This window comes from Dipodomys merriami, unplaced genomic scaffold (genome assembly GCF_024711535.1).
Source record: "Dipodomys merriami isolate MVZ:Mamm:240054 unplaced genomic scaffold, mDipMer1.0.p SCAF_34, whole genome shotgun sequence".
In the NCBI taxonomy this organism is placed as follows: Eukaryota; Metazoa; Chordata; class Mammalia; order Rodentia; family Heteromyidae; genus Dipodomys; species Dipodomys merriami.
This window is the reverse complement of record NW_027204937.1, coordinates 5,928,043-5,950,613: the sequence shown is the minus strand read 5'-3', so window position 1 is coordinate 5,950,613 and position 22,571 is coordinate 5,928,043.

Here is a 22,571-nt window from a genome sequence, read left to right as displayed (position 1 = left end):
AAGGCTTGCTGGTGTAACTTTGGAAACGTCTCTCCTGTAGGCACAAAGGATAGGAGTACATCCTGTTCTGTTACTTTGGTCAAGTTTCCTGAATCCAAGCAGAAGCCAGCCAAAGCCTAATGAGAGCAGCTGGCAGGAGGCAGGATCCAGGGTATGCAAAACGTGGCAAGCTCGTGTTCATTTACAAAAACACGAGGTAGCAAGAGAAATCAATGTAGCCTTTGCATGTGTTCAGCTTGTGATCGCCTTTTGATTTTCCTGCTTAGCTTTGCCATGAGACATTGTCAGTCACTCCAATGGAACCCCTGCCACAGCCTGTCCTTGGCCTCCCTGCATCAGGTCTTCAAATAGCAGCACAATTATATATATATATATATATATATATATATATATATATATATATATATATATATATATATATATATATATATGGGCAAATCATTCTTTTTTTTTTTGGGTCTGGTCGTGGGGCCTGAACTCTGGGCCTGGGCGCTGTCCCTCAGCTCTTCAGCTTAAGGCTAGCACTCTACCACTTGAGCCACAGCGCCACTTCCGCCTTTTTGCTTATGTGGTGCTGAGGAATCGAACCCAGGGCCTTGAGCATGCAAGGCAAGTGCTCTACCACTGAGCCACCTTCAAAGGGCAAATCATTCTTAATGCTTAAAACCCTCCTATGGCTTGCTTTCTCAATTAGAAGGAAACCAGTTCTTCTCATGGCCTGCCAGGCCCAAAGACTTTGCGACCCTTCTCTTCAGCCTCTCCTCTCCTCCTCCCCAGGATGCTTTGGTCACAGTGGCTTCCTCTCCTGAGTTGGCACACAGTTCACCCCACCTCTTTGTCTTTGTTTCCTCTGCCTGGGAATGCTTTTCAACCAAACCTTTGAGTGGTTAGATTCCTTTGGCATCAAAGCCTCAGCGGACAGCTAATTATTCCAGGTGAAGCCTCTTGCTTGTCCTGTTTTGTTTTCCTCCAGTTTAATCATCTCTGCCTGGACTTTTCTTGTTTATCTTGTTTGTTTCTTCATTTCTGGTCTGCGGCTGCTCCCAGTGAATGCTATTCCGGTAACAATCTTTCTTGGTTATCGTGGGTTTAGAAAAATATACATGGCAATAATCCATTTAGGAGCTTAATAGGTATTTGTTGACTTTCAATGAATGAATATCCTGTATTCATTCATTTTCTCCCTTCCTTCTTTCCTTCTTTCCTTCCTTCCTTTCTTTTTTCCTTTCTCTTCCTTCCTTCCTATCTTCTTTCCTTCTTTCCTTTCTTTTTTCTTTGTTTGTGTTCTTGTACTAGGGCTTGCACTTAGGGCCTCTTGCTCTCACTTGGCTTTTCTTTTCACAGCTGGTGCTCTACTACTTGAGTCATATCTTCACTTCTGGCTTTTTGGCTGGTTAGTAGAGAGAACAGTCTTATGTGGACTTTTCTGCCCAGGCTGGCTTCCAGCCACAGTCCTCAAATCTTAGTCTCCTGTGTAGTGAGAATTAGAGGCATGAACCACAGCACTCAGCCAGTCCTAATTTTTTTCTATGTCTGTATAGACAACTCAGGTATCTTTTACTTGTTCTTCCTTTAAGTTAAGTTGTGGCTGATTAGAGCTTGGGATCTGGAATCTGAAAATAATATATTCAGGGTCCCACTTTGGTGCCTGCTTGCTGAGTAACCCTCAGGTAAACAAACTTCCCAAGCTTCACCTAAATCATCTCTACAGAAGAAGGGCATCTCTTAAACTAATGTGAAGACCAGTTTAGCACAGTATTTGATTGGCATTGGCTCATAACAATTGCTTAGTAAGAATGAAAATTTGGCTGGCTCATGCAGGAGAGAGTGGATCCAACTCAAAGTCTCAGAGGAAAAAAATACATTGCCCACAATCCTGTCTCAAACAGAAGAATTTGCAAGCATATGCTTTGGTGCCAGAGAGGTCTGGGTTCTAATTCTACTCTATTTCATGAGTGTTTCCTTCCTTGAGCTGTGGAGAAAATCATGCATCTCTCACAGGGTTTTGAGGTGAGGATGAAAGATAATCCTTTTAAAAAAAAAAAGGCCAGGCTGATGTGGGCCTGAGCTCACAAAAGTAGCTGCATGCCTGTATCCTTGCTTCCTGGGTGGGTGGATGAGGAGGAAGAAGGGAGGTCAGCAGACAATCTGGCAATCAGTAGAAATTCTTTTTCTAACGCTTTGATAAGCTCAGGCCCAGCGCTGTCTCCTTTGACTTCCTCTTACTCATTTTCCTGTCTCGTTGGCAGTCACCAGGCTGGAGGCCACGCCGTGGCCCCTTACTGGTGGGTCAGCATGTTTTATTTCCCCTCAGTCCTCTCTAATGAAAAGCACTTGCATCCAGTAAATCTTTCCTTTGCTCTTATTAAAACACTTGATGTTGGTTATTGAGGTCTGTTCCAAGCTAGGTGAGAATCAATAAGGCAGGCCACTTAATCACTGCAGCAATCAACATGTTATTTTCTTAGTTTGCACTTTGGGCCAGGGCCCACAGAAATCTGAAAGCTTACCAGGCCCTCACAACCCACAGAGACTTCCCTCTTCATTTCCCTTCCCTTTCTACCCCAGGCAGTTCCAAGTCTTCTGAAACAGCCCTGCTATCTTCTTGGCTATAGGGCTGTGCTTGGCATGACAGTGACTAGCTCTATGCTTCTGGAAATTTCTCTTTGAAATTAAAGGACTCTGACTCTCGCAGGACTGTGGGAAGTCAATACTTCATCATAAATTGTCTTGTTCAAGCTTTTGTGTCTTTGTATGCTATAAGCTGCTGTTTAGAATGAGAGTTATTCTATCCCTACAGATCAAAGCCTTTCTCCCACCTCAATATTCAAATTCCAACTAGGGTGACTAGTTTACAACAATTTATTATGTAGTTTAAAAAGAACTAAAAGAGGGCAGTTCAAAGGTTCCTGCTACAGTGAAATGAAAAATGTTTAAGGAGAAGGAAATGCTAATTACCCTAATTTGATCATTACACATTATATACAGGTGTTGAATAATCATACAAATATGTATAATTATTGTGTCAATAAAGATATTTCTTGACCCACACTAAACACTAACAAGTGCAGAAAAAGATTCAAACTCTGCCTTTGCTATTAGTCTGCTGCAAATTTCAGAAGAGCTGTCAGTCATTTGCTCTTTAAAATGTTTTAAACATAGGCTTAAACATAGGTCTACCCTAAGGTGTGTTATATCATATTTGGCTTTTTTCCTGTTTTCTAGACTATCTACAATCTCCTTAAGGACTGGGGCTATATCTTAATGATCTCTGCATTAATAGGACCAGAGATATTCCTAGCACGCACTGTAAGAGCTCAACTGTACTTACTGAAAGGAAGGGAAGGAAGGAAAGAGAGGAAAGAGAAGAGAAAGTAGGAGGGAAGAAAGGAACAGGAGGAAGAAAGGAAGGAAGGGAGAGGAGGAGGAAGGAAGAAAGGAAGGAGGGAGGGAAGGAAGAAAGGAAGGAGGGAGGGAAGGAAGAAAGAAGGAAGAGATTACACAGTGCTGGAAATCAGCATTAGTTCAAATCTTAGCTTTGCCAGTAATTGATGGCTAGGCTTAGGCAGGAGATATATTGTGTTTCAGTTTCAATTTCTTTCTCTATCAATATTGTAGGCAATTCTTTAAATTCTACCTAGTGCAAACACTTTGTAATCTTACTTTGAGGTTTATGGTTTACAACTCTTTCATATCCAAAGCTATTTTATATAGCGCCCCCAGCCCCCTACTTATAGTGCTGGTCCTGGGGCTTGAACTCAGGGCTTGGGTACTGTCCCTGAGCTTTTGCGCTCAAGGCTACCACTTACCATATGAACTACAGTTCCATTTCTGGCTTTCTTTTTTGGTGGTTAGTTGGAGATAAGAGTCTCATGGACTTTCTTGCCTGGGCTGTCTTTGAACCACAATCCTTAGATCTCAGCCTCCTTGACTAGCTAGGATTACAGATATAAGCCAAGCGCTTATAAACACTATTTTGAAATATCCTTTTGCTAACATGAAATGAAATGCTCAGATACTATAACTGACTTTTCCAATTAGGAAAACAAGTCTCTCACTGTAATATAAAGAGAAAATAGTAGAAAAAGAATTTATGATAAAATCAAAGTATTCTTTTAATTTTTTTTTTTGGGTCCAGTTGTGGGGTCTGAACTCTGGGCCTGGGCACTGTCCTTCAGCTCTTCAGCTCAAGGCTAGTGCTCTACCACTTGAGCCACAGGGCCACTTCCAGCTTTTTTCTTTTGGCTTATGTGGTGCTGAGGAATCGAACCCAGGGCCTCATGCATGCAAGGCAAGCGCTGTACCACTGAGCCACTTTTCCAGCCCCCAAAGTATTCTTTTATACAAAAGAAGTCACCCCAGCAGAAGTCACAGTGAAGGAGTCATTGAACCACTTTGAATGATGTAGTAGCAACAAACACAGATATGCTACCTGGCATTTTGGGAGAAGAAGTGCTATTATTACTACAGCTACTATATTATAAGTGTAGCTGTCATTGATGTACTATTTTTTTTTAATGGTAAACATATAGACAAGCAGAATGGAGTTTTTCCTCAAATCCACCCAATCATCACATCCCTAGAACTCTCAGGATATATAAAACAAAGGTAGGTTTGAAGCTCAGATAATCACGAACACACATTTCACTTATGGGAATGTCTGGTAGACCTGCAGGCATCCTCTGGGAGGCAGGGCGATTTGCTGTAGGCTAGCACTATCCCTAATATTGACAAGCCATAGAATTCTTGGCCCCCAACCACCATGTATCAGCAGAGCCTCCAATCACTGTACCAACAAAGAACCTTCTCATACAACAAATACCTAAAATGCTGGCACCATTTCTGCAAAGAACCAGTGCTTTAAGTCCTACCATTCTATGTATAGAGCTGGTCTTAAGAAGATGCATTTGGGTAGTAGTACAAGGTCTCTTTGCTCTTAGAAAGGCCCTGTGATTGCATGCTTTATCACCACTGTCTTGAATTTTGTAATATTTTTTTTCTGATAAGAGCCTTGAATTTTAATTTTCACCAGGGCTACCAATTATGTTGCCTGTCTTGGCTATGTACTCTGACAGGGTTCCTGCATTCCTAAGAATCTAAGAGTTGTTTTTCTGCCCCAATAATTATTTTTTTGCTTTGTATACTTGTGATTTCTTTCTTTTCTATTTTTATCTCTCTTGGGGCTTGAACTCTGGGCCTTGGTGCTATCCCTCAGCTCTTCAGCTCAAGGCTAGTGCTCTACTACTTGAGCCACAGTGCCACTTCCCATTTTCTGAGTGGTTTATTGGAGATAAGAGTCTCATGGACTTTCATTCCTGGGCTGGCTTTGAACCTCAATCCTCAGATCTCAGCCTCCTGAGTAACTAGGATTACAGGCATGAGCCACCAGCGCCCTGCTTTACTTGTGATTTCTTTTAATTAGACAGGTCATCACTAGCTCTTTTTAGTTATTGATTGACTAAGTTGTTAATTTATGATACTAATGTATATTGAATTTCTCTTATATACTAGGTAAATGCTAGACTCATAAGACTTGAGTTCTGGGTGACACTGTTCAAAAACAAATGTACTTAATACCTGACTTACGTAACTATAATCCTGCTATATATCACCTTTACATAAAAAGACTTGAGTTCTAATCCTTTAAGAGCTCGAGGACTTTTGGCACTAACAGAACTATCCTTTTTTTCTTTTGTATAGGTCATAACTATGACTATGACAAGGTACATTTGGAAGTTAATAGCATACTGTGATACCCCAGTAATGAATTAATAATTTTGTTACTGTACCACTAGACCTCTCTGGCGTGAAGTTTTCTCCTTTTGTTCAATGAGATAGCATAGGGTATGACAATTTTTGTCAGGATACCAAATATAGCCAGCTCTCTATATCTGTGGGTTTCTTATCCAAGGATTCAACCAGCTATGGATCAAAAATAATTGAAAAAAATATGACTGAATACAAAATTTATTTTTCATCATTTCCTAAACAGTATAGTATAACAACTACTTAGATAGAATTTATGTTGTGTTAGGTATTATTGATAATCTAGAGATGATTTAAGGTCTAACAGAAGGTGTGTAGGTTATATGCAGAAGCGAAGCTGTTTTCTAGAAGGGACTTGAGCTTCTGTAGATTTTGGTATGGGAGTAGTAGATTCCTAGGCCCAGTCTACCATGGATATTGAAAGGCAAATGGGTTAACTTTCCTGTGAAAAACAGGAAACAAAGTCATAGAAATTCAGCAGTATCTATTATTTATGAAAAATTCATAATATAATTTTCCAAAAAAGTTAAAAAGCATTAAATTGAGATAATTGAAAAATCATGGAACGTTTGTGCTGAAATGGATTAAAAAATTACACAAATCTGTTTTAATATTATTATGTCATAGAACCAATTTTGGATAATTCTTATGATGCATACTTTAGAAATATGTGTATCCTAAGCTAAGAACAAAGCAGTTTAGTGACTTTTGTATGCCAAATACATGTAATTTTATCTGTTCATGAAAACTAGACAGGGCAGCATCTACTAACTAAGCAACACTTATTTAACTTAGTTGTACTTCATAATATAGTTTTTCTGAAAAGACGTAATTTATGACTCATGGGTTTTGCAAAGTCAGTCAGCCCTAAGCAATGTTTTGGAGAGGGTTTAGCTATATTATCCAGTCTGGTGTCTAATTCACTGTCATCCTACCTCCAATCCTGAATTCTGGGATTCAACTGATTTTTTAAGCCATATTAAGAAGAAATAAAAATATACAAGGATAACCTTTTAGTAATATTATATGGGCCCAGTGTGATCGTGTACGCCTTTAATTCCATCTATTCAGGAGGCACAGATAGAAGAATTGGAGTTTCAAGTCAGCCTTAGCCAAATGTTAAGGAGACCTTATGTTAAATATAAACTGAGTTTGGTATCACACACCATACCCAACTATGTGGGGGTTCAAAACTAAAACTTGAGAGATTTCATCTAAGAATAAACTAAAAGTAAAAGTAATAGAGTGTAGGTAACTGGTAGAGCACTTGAAAAAAATGAATTGTGGTTAGCATTCTCTAGGATATAGTTAATTGGCTTAGAGATTATGATGGAGCACAGTTTGTTCTGAGGAGGTTGATAAAAGCTGGCCTCGTCTTAATTTGCTGGAGTCATGAACTGAGTCATAGAACAATCCAGACCAGGGGTCAGATTGAGGACATTTAACCTTGCTGCCTGTAGGAAGAGAAACGGACTCATTTTGGGACTTTCATTTTTTGTGGCAAATTTATATAAACAGAATTATGGAAGAGTCAAGTTGTTGTGGACTTCTGGCTGCGTATAACATGCACCTGAGAATTTGAAAATGAATGCTTTTCAATAACACTAAAGAGACAGTAGATTTTAGTTAGGTGGATCTTCTATACAAATCTATGTTTATGCACATGTGCACACGTGTGTGTGTGTGTGTGTGTGTGTGTGTGTGTGTGTGTGTGTGTGGGTGCATTTGTAATATGAAGCATTAAAGGTTAAACAGCCTTGTCCTCTTCTCACAGGGCCTGGGTTTTGGAAGGACTCAGGCACCTTGCAGTCCAAGTACAACCTTTCCTGCCTCAAGGGCTCCTCCCACTGCCAACTCTCAGAGAGTATGTATGATGCCATGAAGTCCCTTCCTTAAAAGAGTGGAGGCACAGAGGATATATATTAGGGGACGGAGTGCAGCAGAATCCTGAAGTCACTTTGAATACATTGATGGGAATCAAAAGTTTTCCCTTAAAATTAATTATTTAACACATAACCCTCTGGTTTAAAAAACTAAACTCTAAAGACAGTGCTGGCAAAGACTGAGGTGGCTGAGTTGGGATTCCAAAGCAAGAAGTGGGCCTTCCTGTATAGAGATTAGGGACAGGAGAAGTAGGAACCACACAGATAACCGGGAGAGAGCTCCATGGCTGCCTCAGTTGTAGGTTATTTCAGAACATAGGCTGTCAAGCACCTGCAATAGACTTACTGTCACGCTAAATCCTCAGCCCCACTTCTGGTTTTCTGAAGAAGGAATACGTATTCTTTTTTTTTTTTTTTTTTGGTCAGTTGTGGGGTTGAAACTTTGGGCTTGTGCACTGTCCTTGTGTTCTTCAGCTCAAGACTAGCACTCTACCACTTGAGCCACAACTCCACTTCTGGTTTTCTCATGGTTAATTGGAGATAAGAGTCTCACAGACTTTCCTGCCCAGGCTGGCTTTGAACCACTATTCTCAGATCTCAGTCTCCTGAGTAGCTAGGATTACAGGTGTGAGCCACTGGCACCCGGCTTGGAATATGTATTCTTTAATGAGCTTTTTTATTCTTTAATGATTTGTAGTCATACTGAAGGCTGGAAATCAGTTCTTTCAGAAGGAATTAAATTACTTCTAGTTTAGTGCCTGTCTCCTTACCAGGACAGGGATCCTGTCTAGCTTCCAATGTATTTCTGACACCTCATTTAGTTCATTGATCATAAAAGCCACTCTATAAACAGTTAAAAAAATAAACAGATGAATGAGATGAGTTAAAATGAAAGGCATACTGACAATGGTGCACACCATAAATCTTTGATAGTTCTTTTGCATCTGGGTAATATAGGCCACAGATTCTACTTCTCATTTCACAGTGGGGTGAAATATATTCAATAAGTCCATCTAATGTTTAAAGGAATCTTGAATGGAAAGGCTTCAAAGAATCATGGTAACCAGAGTTGGGGTACATGTCCTGATTGCCACAGTAAACTCCTGGCAGCTGGAGTGGGGAAGGGATTACCAGACGCGTTTGGCATCCTTTATGGAGTTCTTAATTTGGTTTGCTTCTGTCTCTGCTGTGGAGCCCCCATAGAGACAGGTATTTCAAGGAAACGTGAGTGAACTTACAGTTAAAAGCGGGAGAAAGAGTTCAAAGACAGAGCACATCATATTGTGGTTGGAACATCTTTCAACTCCCTCCCTGTTAGGGAGCCAGAGGACAGAACGAAGCTGCAACCTAACCCCAAGCCTGTCTTCCTCAGACAGAGGATTTCTTCATAAAATCCACTCAGGCCCTTCTTCTCAGGTTCTTCATACACTTTTCACTAGAAAAAAGAAATCATTCATATCCAACAAAGGGTCTCGGATGCTTTAGATAGTTTCCATTATAGGTTTTTGGCACTGCGGTTGCCCTCAGCTCAAGTTACCTTTCTGATCCCGTTTCTTTCATCTGCTGTAAATGGATTATTTCCTTATTAGCTTGACACTGTTACTGTTCATCCTGTGCAGGGTTTGTATGAAAATGCCACCTCTGGAATATTCCTAGAGATGCCTGGTTACTCAGGACTGGCCCTTACAGCTTGCTTTCCTGTGAGCAGAATGGCAGTGTGTTTTCAGTAAGGGTTGTTATCATTAGAAAAACTTTCCAGAATTCTGTCTTGAGAAAGCTGAGTACCACCACCAAGTGCTGCGAAACTGGCTTAATATTTCCTGGAGAGTAGTTACTTCACAGGCCAGGGCCAGCGGGATGTCTGGGTTCAAAGGATACAATAAAGAGACCAAGTGGTGGGACTCCAAGTCCCTCCTACTTTAGTTTAATTAGAGTACTGCTCTAAACTATTTCAGCATTGACATTCAGCCTCATTTGGAAAAATCAAAAGGATCTCATTTCAGTTCTAAATACGTTAGAAAGCACTTCTACAGATGATCTCAAACTTGAAACATTCCTCTTGGTTCTGAATCAGGATCCATGGATAGTGTTTGGTGAGAAAAAAAACAACTGCACCTTTATGTTTATTAATCTGTACCAGAAAGTTACCATTTTTATAAATTGTGATCAGAGGTACATTATAGGAAGATTACAAAACCCAGGGTTTTGTCACAGGGGAGTTCATAGCTATTTTCCTATTACTGTGCAACAAGTTGAGGATAGCTTGAAACAACCAGAGTTCTGAAATGTGTGTCATGATTAGTCTCCTTGGGCAGCTCACTCTTTGAAGCTATGGATTTACAAAGAAGTACATATGTTATCACAGTAGTGTGTTTTGAATATTTTGATAAGGATATTTAATAAGGATATACTGTTATGATAAAAATATATGTATGCATCTAGGCACACATATATGCATACACATTACACACATGCACACACTTATACATACAAGTATACACATGTGTGTATATGTATATATACACATATATATGGATATATGTATATATCCATATATATGTATATGTATGATGGTAACAATACAGCCTAATTAAATATATTTACATACATATACACACATATACATATACATATATATATTTGAGTTAGCATGGTTAAGTATCTCCAGTAGTTCATGGTATTTTCTTTTATGAATTTTAAGAATGGTTCTGGGGGAGAAGGGCATGACTCATTGGACTGTTAAATGGGTCCATAGCACACAGCTAAAATGAGCGAAGGCAGTTCTGTATTAGTACTGGATAGTTGTAGTATTTAATAAGTTATGACAGAAAATGCAAAGGATCTTAGCCTTGAAATCTGAAGGCTCATGTCTGAGTCCCAGCTCTGCCACCTGACAGCTGACAAGCAGCTTCTCAGAGTTTCCTTTTCCTTACTGTTCTAGAGAAATAGATGGAAATAATTACCCCACCTCACGGGAGGAGGGGGGAGTGGTAATTGTAGGATCGATAGATTGGCTTCTTGTCTGGGCTTCCCAATTGACTTCTCTCACACACATGCTCACATTTTTGTTCTAAAATAAACTCCTGATGGAGTCACTGTACCTTGTTCTGCCAAGAGGATTTCGTTGGGCCATTTAGCATGATGTGAAGGACCTGCACCTCTCCCTAATTTTCTCTGCTAACTATATCGACCACAAGGCACCTTTGATCATTTCCTCCCCACAGCATCCTTTCACTTCTCTTAAGATCTCTGGTCCACATGCTTTCTTGAGCTTGCAATGCCTGTTCCATCTCTGCCATCCCAACAATGTCCGCTGGAATCGGAGCTCTCCTTTTATGCTTTGCCCTGGGTCCTCTCCATTCAGCCTCTCGCCCTTGACATCCCCTTCCCCCCACGCCATGCTCTGGGTTAGAACATTCCATACCTGTTATACTGTTAGCTTTTCCTCTAGTTTTCATTCATATTATGACCTTTTTTTTTTTAAAACTTTGGGCAAGGAAGTGGCCTGCGGAGGAAAACTTGTGTACTTTAGAAAACTATGTTGCTATTACTGTCACATTGATTTGCTATTAATCATATTTCTTTTGTGTTGAAATTCTAGATTCCATAAAAGCACATCCGGTTTTTATGGGAACCCAAATTTGGCATTTGCAAGTGGTCAGAAAACAGTTTTCTGCTGAGGGAGATGAATTAAAATATCAAAGATGACAGAAGGGGGTGGTGCTTTCCGGGAAAGCCGGAGTAGAGCCTTGCCTGGGGAAGTTTGAACTTAGTTCTCCTGGAATCAACTTATAATAAAGGCTTCCGTTCAACTCTATAGTGTTTTCAAGAAAGAACAAGCCTGCCAGGCCAGTGAGCAAGCCATATGCTCTTGGTTTCAGACTCTTAACTTATAGAGGTGGTGTACTTGCTAGAGCACTCTCTGGCTGGCCGGTGGCAATACTCTTCTGTCTGTCCACCTAGATATGTTCAGAGGACTACTACCTATACCTGTTGGGGGTAATAGGCAAGCTTTACTCTGGTGGTAGAAGATGGGGTAAGCTAAGCACATCTGGTGAGTAGCTAAGTCTGATCTAGCACTGTCTTGCACATCATATGAAATCTGGAATCTTGTAGAAAAGCATGAATTTTCCCAATAAAGGAACTTAGGCTAAGAAGAAGCTCTATGATTGACTCACATTTCACATGTAGTGCTGGGATTCAACCCTGGTCAACATGACTGTGACTCCATAACCCATTCTTTTTTCCTACACCAAATTATACTGTGGCATGTGAATTCCCCACATTCCTTCCTGTTCACCCTTACAGTTCCTGCTGCTGTGTCAGGATTTGGTTTCTCATAAGAAGGCTAAGGAGAATGTGTTTCTTTTCTTTAGCTTTATGCTTTTGAAGGAATTCTAAATCTCTGGATAAAGACAATAGGGATACATTAATATCTTATTGGTTTGTAAGTGCCGTCACCAAGTCATCTTCTTTGACATAATTCCCCATCTACCTTGCTCCAATTTATCAATGAGGACACTGAGGGCACAAAATAGTTAAAATGACTTGCCCAAGGGGGAGATTTGTTCAGTCATCAAGATGGGCTTGAACTTTCTCTACTTTACATACTGACTTGAAAGGCAAGAAACATATGCTCACAGGGTAGATCTCACTCAATTTCATGTCAGATTGTCCTCTTGCTAATTTTAATCCTGTCAGTCTTAGTCATATCCCTTTGGAAAAACCACCACTAATCTGTTCCCTTTTGATATTTTTTATGCTAAAAATGTTCCCTGGGCAAACCACCCCACTCTTTCACAAGCAACCAACTGGGCACTGTCCCCTGTTGTGTGCTGGGCATGCCACCAGGGCCCCAGTATCTCACGGTTCTCCAGCTCAGCTCCCCTTCGTACTGGAATCTATTCATAACCTTCCGTTACAAGAAGGTGAAAGGAAGGGGAGGGTAGTTATCTTTGTGGGCTCTGGCTCTCCTGGACCCTTTGTCCTCATGGCCATTCTCATTCAGTGTGAAGGGCTCCCCAAAGGGGGAGAATTATTTTAGTTTTGTAAATGCTGGTCTCTGAAAACCACTTGACATAAATGTTTCATTCCTTAGCTTCTTTGGAGCCAGGGCTGGAACATTCAGTTGTGAGGGTGTTTATATTTGTGGAACTCTCTTGAACATTTGCTGCGGGTTTCCAACAGCTGCTAGGCTGAAGCTCTAGGGATGGGAAGATCATGAATATTCAGGTGAAGCCACCAGAATGAACAGCCGTTAATAGAATAAATGCCTAAACAGTTGTGTAAGGCTTATTAAGACCTATTGGGGCCGAGATAATAAATTCCCACTCTGACATGTTGCAACTACTGTCGCTTAAACACTTTGGACCACCTCTTCCAAACCGAAGGAAAAAATGATGTTAGTTCTCTGTGCGAACACAAAGAAACACCTGGAAGTCTTGGCACGGCGGTGAGATTTGGCAGAGATCTTTCCATGTACAGCACATCCTCAGGAAAACGATGTGCTGTTCATTGTTCCTGTTGTCAAGGTTATCTCAATCCACTCCAGGCTGGAATGGGCATTGTTCTTGAACTCGAGAAAAAAAAAAATCTGTCCTGACTACTGCATCTTCAGCTCAGAGCTGACATGGATCTCTGGGTACCAAGTCTGGCCATCAGTACTCTTACCCCCAAGGCCTAGGGGCCTGAAACCCCTCCCTCCTTCCCAACAGGGGTATCAGAGGAACCTAACACATGCTTGCATCGCTCTCTTTCCTCTCTGCTCCAGAAATCCATAGCAGGGATGGGATGCAGCAATTGCAATGTGAAAGTCACCTTTCCCACGGGCAGTGGCCTGTGTGTTCAAGAGTCCATTGCGGACAAGGTTGGAAAAGTGCAGGCTGTAAATACAAGGGGTTAGAGAGATGGTGGAGAGGGGCTGTTTTCTCCTTGGGATGGGAGCTGTCACATTGCGTTAGACTGAACCCAAGCGCTCAGTTCTGGCGTCTCCAGTTACAAGGCATGAACCAAGGGTATACAGAAGAGCCTCCCCAGATTCACACCTGGAGGCACACTCAGTAATATTTGATCAGAAACCTGCTGTCAATTCAGATAAAGAACATTTGACTTCAAGTAAAGGTGACTAACTTAATGAAGCAAGTTTATACACGTGCGGTAACACTGCGTTCTCCCCAGCTGTCAGGTAGACTCACCCATGCGCACTGTGTTCCCCGGTCTCAGCCACCCATGAACACAGGATGAAGTGGTGTTAAAGGGCCCAGGCCATCAGGGTTCGGGGAAGCACACACTCACAGTAAATTCAGGCACATATCATACTCCACATGGCTTGGGGAGAGTAAGGCTTTTCAGGGCAATGTGGACTTGGGTTCGAATTGTGCTCTATCCCTTAAGGTTTGAATGGGCTAGGGCAGTTGTGTCATTTCTTACTCCCAGCATAATTGTCTCCCCTGCAGCTCAGCCTTTTGCAGCCTCCTTACCAGCTTATTCTGAGGATGAAAACCACACAAACCAACTGCTGAAGGAGCTGGCATGTGGTCCTTACTTGATTCATTCATTCACTCATTCATTCACTAATCTTTTCTTCCTACTCTTTCTATTAAGAACTTGGACAGAATTTAGTTTCAAATGTTCTCTTGCAATGTAGAGATGAGCTCATTTATTTATTTATTTATTTATTTATTTATTTATTTATTTATTTATTTTGGGTCCAGTCGTGGTCCCTGAACTCTTGGCCTGGGCGCTGTCCCTCAGCTCTTCAGCTCAAGGCTAGCACTCTACCACTTGAGCCACAGCACCACTTCTGGCTTTTTTCTTTTTGCTTATATGGTGCTGAGGAATCGAACCCAGGGCCTCAGGCATGCAAGGCAAGCGCTCTACCACTGAGCCACCTTCTCAGCCCCGATGAGCTCCTTTTTTTAAAAAATGCATTTTATATATACCTCCATGCCTTTAGCATACTAGATTAATCAGCAATTTAACTAAAAGTCAAGCAGATGGGAAAATAAAGTTTGATGTTCTCTTTCCTTCAGTCCCTCCCTGCCCCCCATACTTTCCTCTCTATCAATCATAGGTGACCTAGTTATCAATATTGGAATCAATCTGTTTCTGAGCCTTTTGTATCATGGCTAGAGTTCCAGAGGAAGAAGCAGATGGAATAAATTAATTGTCAAAGCATGCTCATCTGGGAGAGGACTTATTTCCTGGAGTGGCCAAAGTGAAGGAGAATAGCCAGGGTGGAAGGGAGCAGCAGTGTCTCTGAAAGCCCCAGGGCGGGACTGGCTGCTGTCCTCTACTTTGGGTAAAGATGTATGGCTTTTGTTCCCATTGTAAATAAGTCAAAAGAGGTCTGGCAGCCATTGTCCTTCCAGAGATGGGTCAGAAAATGACCCTGAAAATCTGTCCAAATGGGAAAACTCTTTCAGAAGAGGGATAGGAAAGCCTTTTATGTATTCTCAATAGAGTCAACGCAGACACTTGTCTGTAACGATGCCTCCTGGCAAGAGTTTGGATGGGGTTGGCCAGACAGGCTGCCTTTAGGAAGCTGTGGGCATAGCCTGCCTGCTTGGGCAACAGCAGGTGCCTGGCTGACTTTGCTGATTTTTAGACCAGATCATAGTTCTCTCTCTCTCTTTCTTTTTCTCTCTCATCCTTGCCTCCCTCGTCCCCTCCCCCCATCATGGGTTAATAATTTTTTTTTGGGTCCGGTCGTGGGGCCTGAACTCTGGGTCTGGGCGCTGTCCCTCAACTCTTCAGCTCAAGGCTAGCGCTCTACCACTTGAGCCACAGCGCCACTTCCGGCTTTTTTCTTTTTGCTTATGTGGTGCTGAGGAATCGAATCCAGAGCTTCAGGCATGAAAGGCTCTACCACTGAGCCACCTTCCCAGCCCCTAATAATTTTTTTTTTTTTGGTCGGTCGTGGGGCTTGAACTCTGGGCCTGGGTGCTGTCCCTCAGCTCTTCAGCTCAAGGCAAGCGCTCTACTACTTGAGCTACACCGCCACTTCCGGTTTTCTGGTGGTTTATTGGAGATAGGAGTCTCACGGTCTCTCCTGCCCAGGCTGGCTTTGAACCGCGATCCTCAGATCTCAGCCTCCTGAGTAGCTAGGATTACAGGCGTGAGCCACCAGCGCCCGGCTTAATTTTTTTATTACCTCCCTACTTCCTTCTTTTCTGACTCAGTACACCTAGTACTGACTGTTCCTCTCTGAGTTCTGATTTGAAGAGTTCTACTCCAGGATGGAGGTCTCTGGGAATACCATTTTGTTTTATTTTATTTTTTTTAAATCACACAACAGGTGTATATGCTGGGAAGACCTACAAGTAATAGAAGACCCTCCAAAGCCCCAGATTATACATCTAATATATTAAACATATCTGCATTACCCCCCATTCCAGATCTTTTTGTCATATGAAGAAGCTACTCTACCATTTCTCTTTCCCTCATGTTATTTTTATTCCTATTCTGGAAAAGAAGAGCTGTGGCCACAGGAAGCCCACGCCAAGCAGTCATTTTCTAAGAGTTTTTAGTAATAAGTGTGTTTCTTTTCATTAAACAAGTGGAAAAATAAATGCAAAATGGGGGAGGTTCCTTATAGATAATGCATGCAGCAAAGGAGAGATGATTTTGCTCAAGCTGCCACTTCAGGTAGATACTGGGGGCTGTTAGGATCCATCACAACCATCCCAGGAGACCACACAGAGGCAGGCAGGCACAGGAGAAAGATTATTATCAGGTTTATTAGAGGGGCCATATTTCCTCCTGGAGAGGGAGCAATATGGCATCTGCCCTCATCCAGGTGGCTGGCTCTGGGCTAAGTGGTGTGCACAGGTAGGTCTGGGGGGAAGAGTGGGAGTGGTCAGCTCTATAGTAGGAACTCTAGTGCAGGGAGGAGCTCAGGTCTGGGTGGAGTTGACCAGAGGAGGAGATAATGCTAACAGGGGCTAGGGATCAAGTGACTATCTCAGTGTAAGGGGTGGCAGGAGAGAGTCCCAGCTGTCATAGTAAGAATTACATAATTTCACAATAAGAAAAAAATAAGAAAAATAATTACATTTAATTTATAGTATTTCATTATTATTATTTTATTATTATTAAACAACTCTTTTTTTTGCCAGTCGTGGGGCCTGAACTCTGGGCCTAGACGCTGTCCCTCAGCTTTTCAGCTCAAGGCTAGTGCTCTACCACTTGAGCCACAGTGCCACTGCTGACTTCTTCTGCTTATGTGGTGCTGAGGAATCGAACCCAGGGCCTCATGCATGCAAGGCAAGTGCTCTACCACTGAGCCACCTTCCCAGCCCCTACACAACTCTTTTAGTCAGGTGAGGAAACAAATGCTGTGGGCAGATAAGAAATTCCTGGTAGGCCATTCAGAGTAATTGGATGAGTGAGGATTTCTGTTTGTCTTTATCTGGTCCAAACACTGACTCACAACTATTCCTCTTATACCACCTCCTAACCATCCTGACCTGTGGTAAAGTCTGAGCATCCAGAAGAGGAATGAAGGTTCCATGCTTGCCCTCAAGGACAATAATCAGATCAACCTTCCCTTGCCAGGCTCTTCAGTTTTCCCAGGCAGAGCAAGGGAGTATAGAGGAAGTGGGGAGATGGATCCCTTAGACTGAACTCTAGCAAGTGATCCTAAGCCACTTGTTTAATCTTGCCATCTTTGACTCATTTTTCTTTTTTACTTTGCTGTTGTGGTAAGAGGCAATTTAAAATCTATTCCAGATGTGGCTAGAGGGTGGTGAGCAGGTCTCGGGGCATGGGGGAGCTGGGCCATGTGTGTGTTAGCACCCTGGGCTGGCTCAGGAAGTGGGTCTATCGGCTCAAAGGTAACAAGCTTCCTTTGCCTCTGGCCAGAGGAAACATGGGCTGGGGAGGGGTGAGGGAGCTGCAGCTGGATTGAGCTGAGCGGCTGGCAGAGAGGGCAACTCCCAGAGGAAAACAGCTGTTCTTTCTTTCTGTGAAGTGTGGTAGGGTAGGCTGTTTTTCAAAAGTCAGATAGACTAGGCATTTCAAAGTAGTAGAAGTATACTACTTGTAGCAAGTAACTTAATTCCTATAAGTCTTGATATTCTCATATGTATAATGGAACTCATTATTTACTTTTGGGGGCTGTTTTGAGAATTTGAGAATAGGCATGCAAAGAATCAGAGACAGAAAATGATGTCTATAGTATTATTGTTTTGGACAGGAATAATAATAAAATCAAAACTTTAACTACTAATGCTTTCCAAACTAGTAAAGCAAATGGATCCCAGGGAATATTGTTAGGTTTCCTCAATGGGGTGGTTGGATGGGATTGTCAATTTTCCTATAGAGAAGAGGAGATACAGCCATGCAGGGAAGGAATAAGTCAAGAGGTTGCAGGGAAAAGGAAACAAACAGCCCAGTCCTAGAGTAAAGAATTTGGGGAAACTAGAGGGATTTCCAAGGATGAGCTAGAGGAGGTTTTGCTTTGTTGTGTGAAAGATAAGCCTTCTCCTCTGTCCTCTGTCTTCATGGAGACATCATTGTACACGATACTTCAGTGCTTTTGGAGTATGGCGTGTGGTGCTCATTGATGACAGGCCCTAGGATAAGAGTAGCTCCAGGTACCTGAGTTATGTTCAAGTCACACTCAAGACTGTGTGTAAGGCAGAGTTATTGTACCTTCTCCGGGTATTGTGCAGAGGGTGTCTGGCACGGCCAGCTGGTAGTATGGACAGGTTTGCTCTGGAGTTCAAGAACCTTTTCCCTTAGGGACCTTTGCAGATAAATGGCATTTATGATGTATGTGGGGCAGGTGACAAAGCTCAATTTGGGATACTTAAATATGGAATCTGGAAATTTTCAACTTTCATGTGAATTTTCTTCAGTGGCACATATAGGGTTAGTGTGTATGAAGAAAGAGGAGCCAAATAAATGTAGGGGTGACATTTTCCAGGAAGCACTGCCCTCACTTATGGAATTATATCCTTTGTACAACTGCTTAATAACAATAAAAAAGATGGAGATCTATCACTGTGGCTTATACTTGTAATCCTAGCTATTCAAGGAGGCTGAGGTCTGAGGATCATAGTTCAAAGCCAATCCAGGCAGAAAAGTCCCTATGATCTTCAATTAACCACTAGAAAACGAAGTAGTGCTGTGGCTCAAATGTTAGAGCACTAGCCTTGAGCACAAAGAGGCTCAGAGACAGCACCCAGACCCTGAGTTTAAGCCCCACAACCAACCAACAACAAGAGGCCCCAGGGGCTCTTTTAGTTGTGTATGTAAAATAAGTCAGTTTGAAAGTCCTAGTCAGGATGATCAGTGGTTTCTCTTCTGGGTGACTTGGAAGGAGTTCTTCTATAGAGAGTCAGGAAAGGAGCGGCCTGGCCTCAACTTTCCACTGGAGAGGAAGAGCCTGGTGGCTCAGGCCTGCCATTTTTTTGGTCAAAGCTTTCAGCCTCTCAGATATTTCTGACATGAAGGGGGACAACAATCATCACCAAATATGACCTTGGGAAGTCTAGGTAGATAATCATGGCAATGCATTGTTAGCTATAAAAATAGATACTTTAGAGTGATCAGTCTCTGGATTCAATCTTGGTTCTGACATTTTTCTAATTTGGAGGCCTTGGGCAACTCCTGTGACCTACTGGAGCCTCAGTTTCTCTACATAAAAGGAGTCAGCAGCACCACTTCTGCTGAGTTGTATCAAAGACCAGAAGAACACTCTTGGCTAAAGTGTTTCATAACTGATACAGTGCTGAGAATGTAAAGATCGACGGAAACCACTTTTACTGCTTACCAACTTCAGTATTGATCTCATGTAGATTAAAGGGAAAAATGGAGTATTTATATTAAACACATAGGACATAGAGCCTTTTAATGTCCTGGAACATTCATTTCCAGTAAGGGGAAGAATGTAAGCCTTTCTGAAATGAAACACTCTTCTAAAACATTTTATTTGAACTTAATTTTAGTACCTGTTTCGTGTAGACAGAGTTCTTCTATAGGCAATACATGACTCACCCCTCAAGCTTTTCCAACAACAGTGAAAAGTTACAGCTATTTGATTTCCCCAATAAAGAGTTATTAGCAGCAATAATCCCAGAGAATATTAGGTTAGGTGCTGTGATCCTGTTCTCAGGGGATACCCAGGCTTGCGTACAGTAAATGTTTCATAATAAGTCACCAGCTAAACTAAACAGATGCAGAGTCCTGGGGCTCTGTGCCTTGATTGGTCTGCCTCTGTGCGCTTCTTTACTTGCCTCTGGCTGAGTCCTCTGATATGGACACTACAGATATGAACATCTCAAGGCTGTTGGACAGAGGACTGTGCAAATCTCTAAGTTAAAAATATCTCAAACCTTGCTCATGTAATTGCAACCTCTGTATGGTATTTTCGCAATAAAAAACAATGAAAAAAACAAAAATAAAAACAAAAAACAAAATCTCTTTCTCAGATATGCTTTTCTTCATTTACTCAGTCTAGCGAGTTACTACTCTTTACAACTCAGGAGTTCAGCAATACAGCAGATATCACTCCATCCTAGCCCAAGGCCAATAAGGACTCAACTATGTCCACCAAGGCTAAATATGGAGGCAAGACTGCCATGCCTACCCATGTCTCATTTCAAGTTTTCATTATTCTCACAAGGACCATGGCAGTTCTAAATGGAAGGATCTCATCATCAGGGGTTCTTTACCCCTTTACATCTTTGCATGCCCCACTCATGGGTCATGATTTCTTTTCTTTTTGTTTTTTAGCAGCGGAAGTCTGAGAATCTTATGATGCTGCTGGTAAGCCTTCCATGGTTCCTTACTGCCCTCAACATGGCATTTAAAATCCTTGGCATGAAATTGTATGCCTTCCAAATCTCATTCCTTTTGATGGTATTTTTGGGGGGAGGGGTTGGGGCTTGAACTCGGCCTGGGTGTTGTCCCTGAGCCTTTGTGCTCAAGGCTAGTGCTCTACCATTTGAGCCAAAGTGTCACTTTGGGTTTTTGAGTAGTTAATTGGAGATAGGAGTCTCACAGGGACCTTTCTGTCTGGGCTGGCTTTGAACCATGATCCTCAGATCTCAGCATCCTGAGTAGCTACGATGACAGGCATGAGCCACTGGCACCTCGCTCATTAGATGATTCTTTATACCTTGTCCTAGATGCATTTTGCTTCCTTCCTCTCTCCTATTTTCTTGACTGCATTTCTTATCAAGCATTGTTGCCTCCTCCTTTGTTTCCCCTTCCCATCCCACCCTTCCCCCTTCCCTCCCATCCCCCCCCCCCCCCCCCCCCCGCCAAAGTTGTAAAGTTCATTTTTGGACATAACGACTTGTACATCTCATTGTTGCAATGGGTCCACCTGTATCCCTATTTAAATGATTTGTTTTTTTTCCCCTTCCCCTGCACAAATTATAACAAAATCAAATACAGTGAAAGCAGAGGTTATACCGTGGGGGAGGGACATACAAAGCAACAAAGAAATCATCTTATAAATATGTTAGAAACAATCTCATGAAAGAAAAAAAGCATTTGAATACTTATCTTGGGGTTCATTTCACTTAACATCAACTTATCTGACCTTTTCTGCTTGTCTCAGACATATACTAGTTATTGCAAATAAGGGAAACCATGGGACCTATGTTTCTTTGGGCCTGGCTTATTTCACTTAATATAATTTTTTCCAAGTCTTTCCATTTCCTAACAAATGGGGCAATGTCATTCTTTCTGATGGAAGCATAGAATTCCATTGTGTATATATACCACATTTTCTTGATCCATTCATCTATGGAAGAGCATCTGGGTTGGTTCCATATCTTAGCTATGGTAAATAATGCTGCAATAAACATAGTTGTGCTAGTAGCTTTAGTATGGTCTTGTTTAAATGATCCTTAACAGAAAGAACAGTGCTAGAGGAATATCAATACCAAATTTTAAACTCTACTACAAAGCCATAGTAATCAAAACAGCTTGGTACTGGTACCAGAACAGACCTCAGGACCAATGGAATAGAATCGAAAACCCAGAAATGAACCTACAGACCTATAGACATCTAATCTTTGATAAGGGAGCTAAAAAATAGAATGGAAGAAAGACAGCCTCTTCAGTAAATGGTGCTGGCAAAACTGGTTAACTACTTGTCGAAAACTAAAGCTATATCCTTATATATCACCCTGCACCAGAATCAACTCCAAATGGATCAAAGACCTCGGAGTCAAAGCAGACATTCTGAAAACATTACAGGATGGAATAGGAGAAACCCTAGGTCTCCTTGGCACAGGCCGAAATTTTCTTAATAGAGACCCAGAAACACAAGAAATCAAAGAAAGGTTGGACAAATGGGATTGCATGAAATTGTAGAGCTTCTGCATGGCAAAGGACATAGCTAGCAAGATCAATAGAAAACCCTCGAATTGGGAGAAGATCTTTACTAGCTATACAATGGACAAGGGTCTCATATCTAAAATATACCTGGAACCCAAAAAATTAAATCCCCCAACAACAAATCTTCAAAGAAACAACTGCCCAATAAATAAGTGGGCTAAAGACTTAAAGAGAAACTTCTCTGAAGAGGAAAGAAGGATGGCCAATACACACATGAAGAAATGCTCAACCTCCCTATCCATAAAAGAAATGCAAATCAAAACAACATTGAGATACCACCTCACCCCAGTTAGAATGGCTACAATCAAGAGCTCTAAACACCAGATGCTGGAGGGGATGTGGACAGAAGGGAATCTTACTGCATTGTTGGTGGGAGTGTAAACTTGTTCAACCACTTTGGAAAGTAGTATGGAGTTTCCTCAAAAGACTCCACATAGAGCTCCCCTATGACCCAGAAATCCCACTTTTGGGAACTCTCCTATTATCTTCATAGAGTTTTCCCCCCCAGTATATCAAATCTCTCCTCATCTTCCCAAAAGACTTCAATAGTGTCATTTCCTTAAGAAG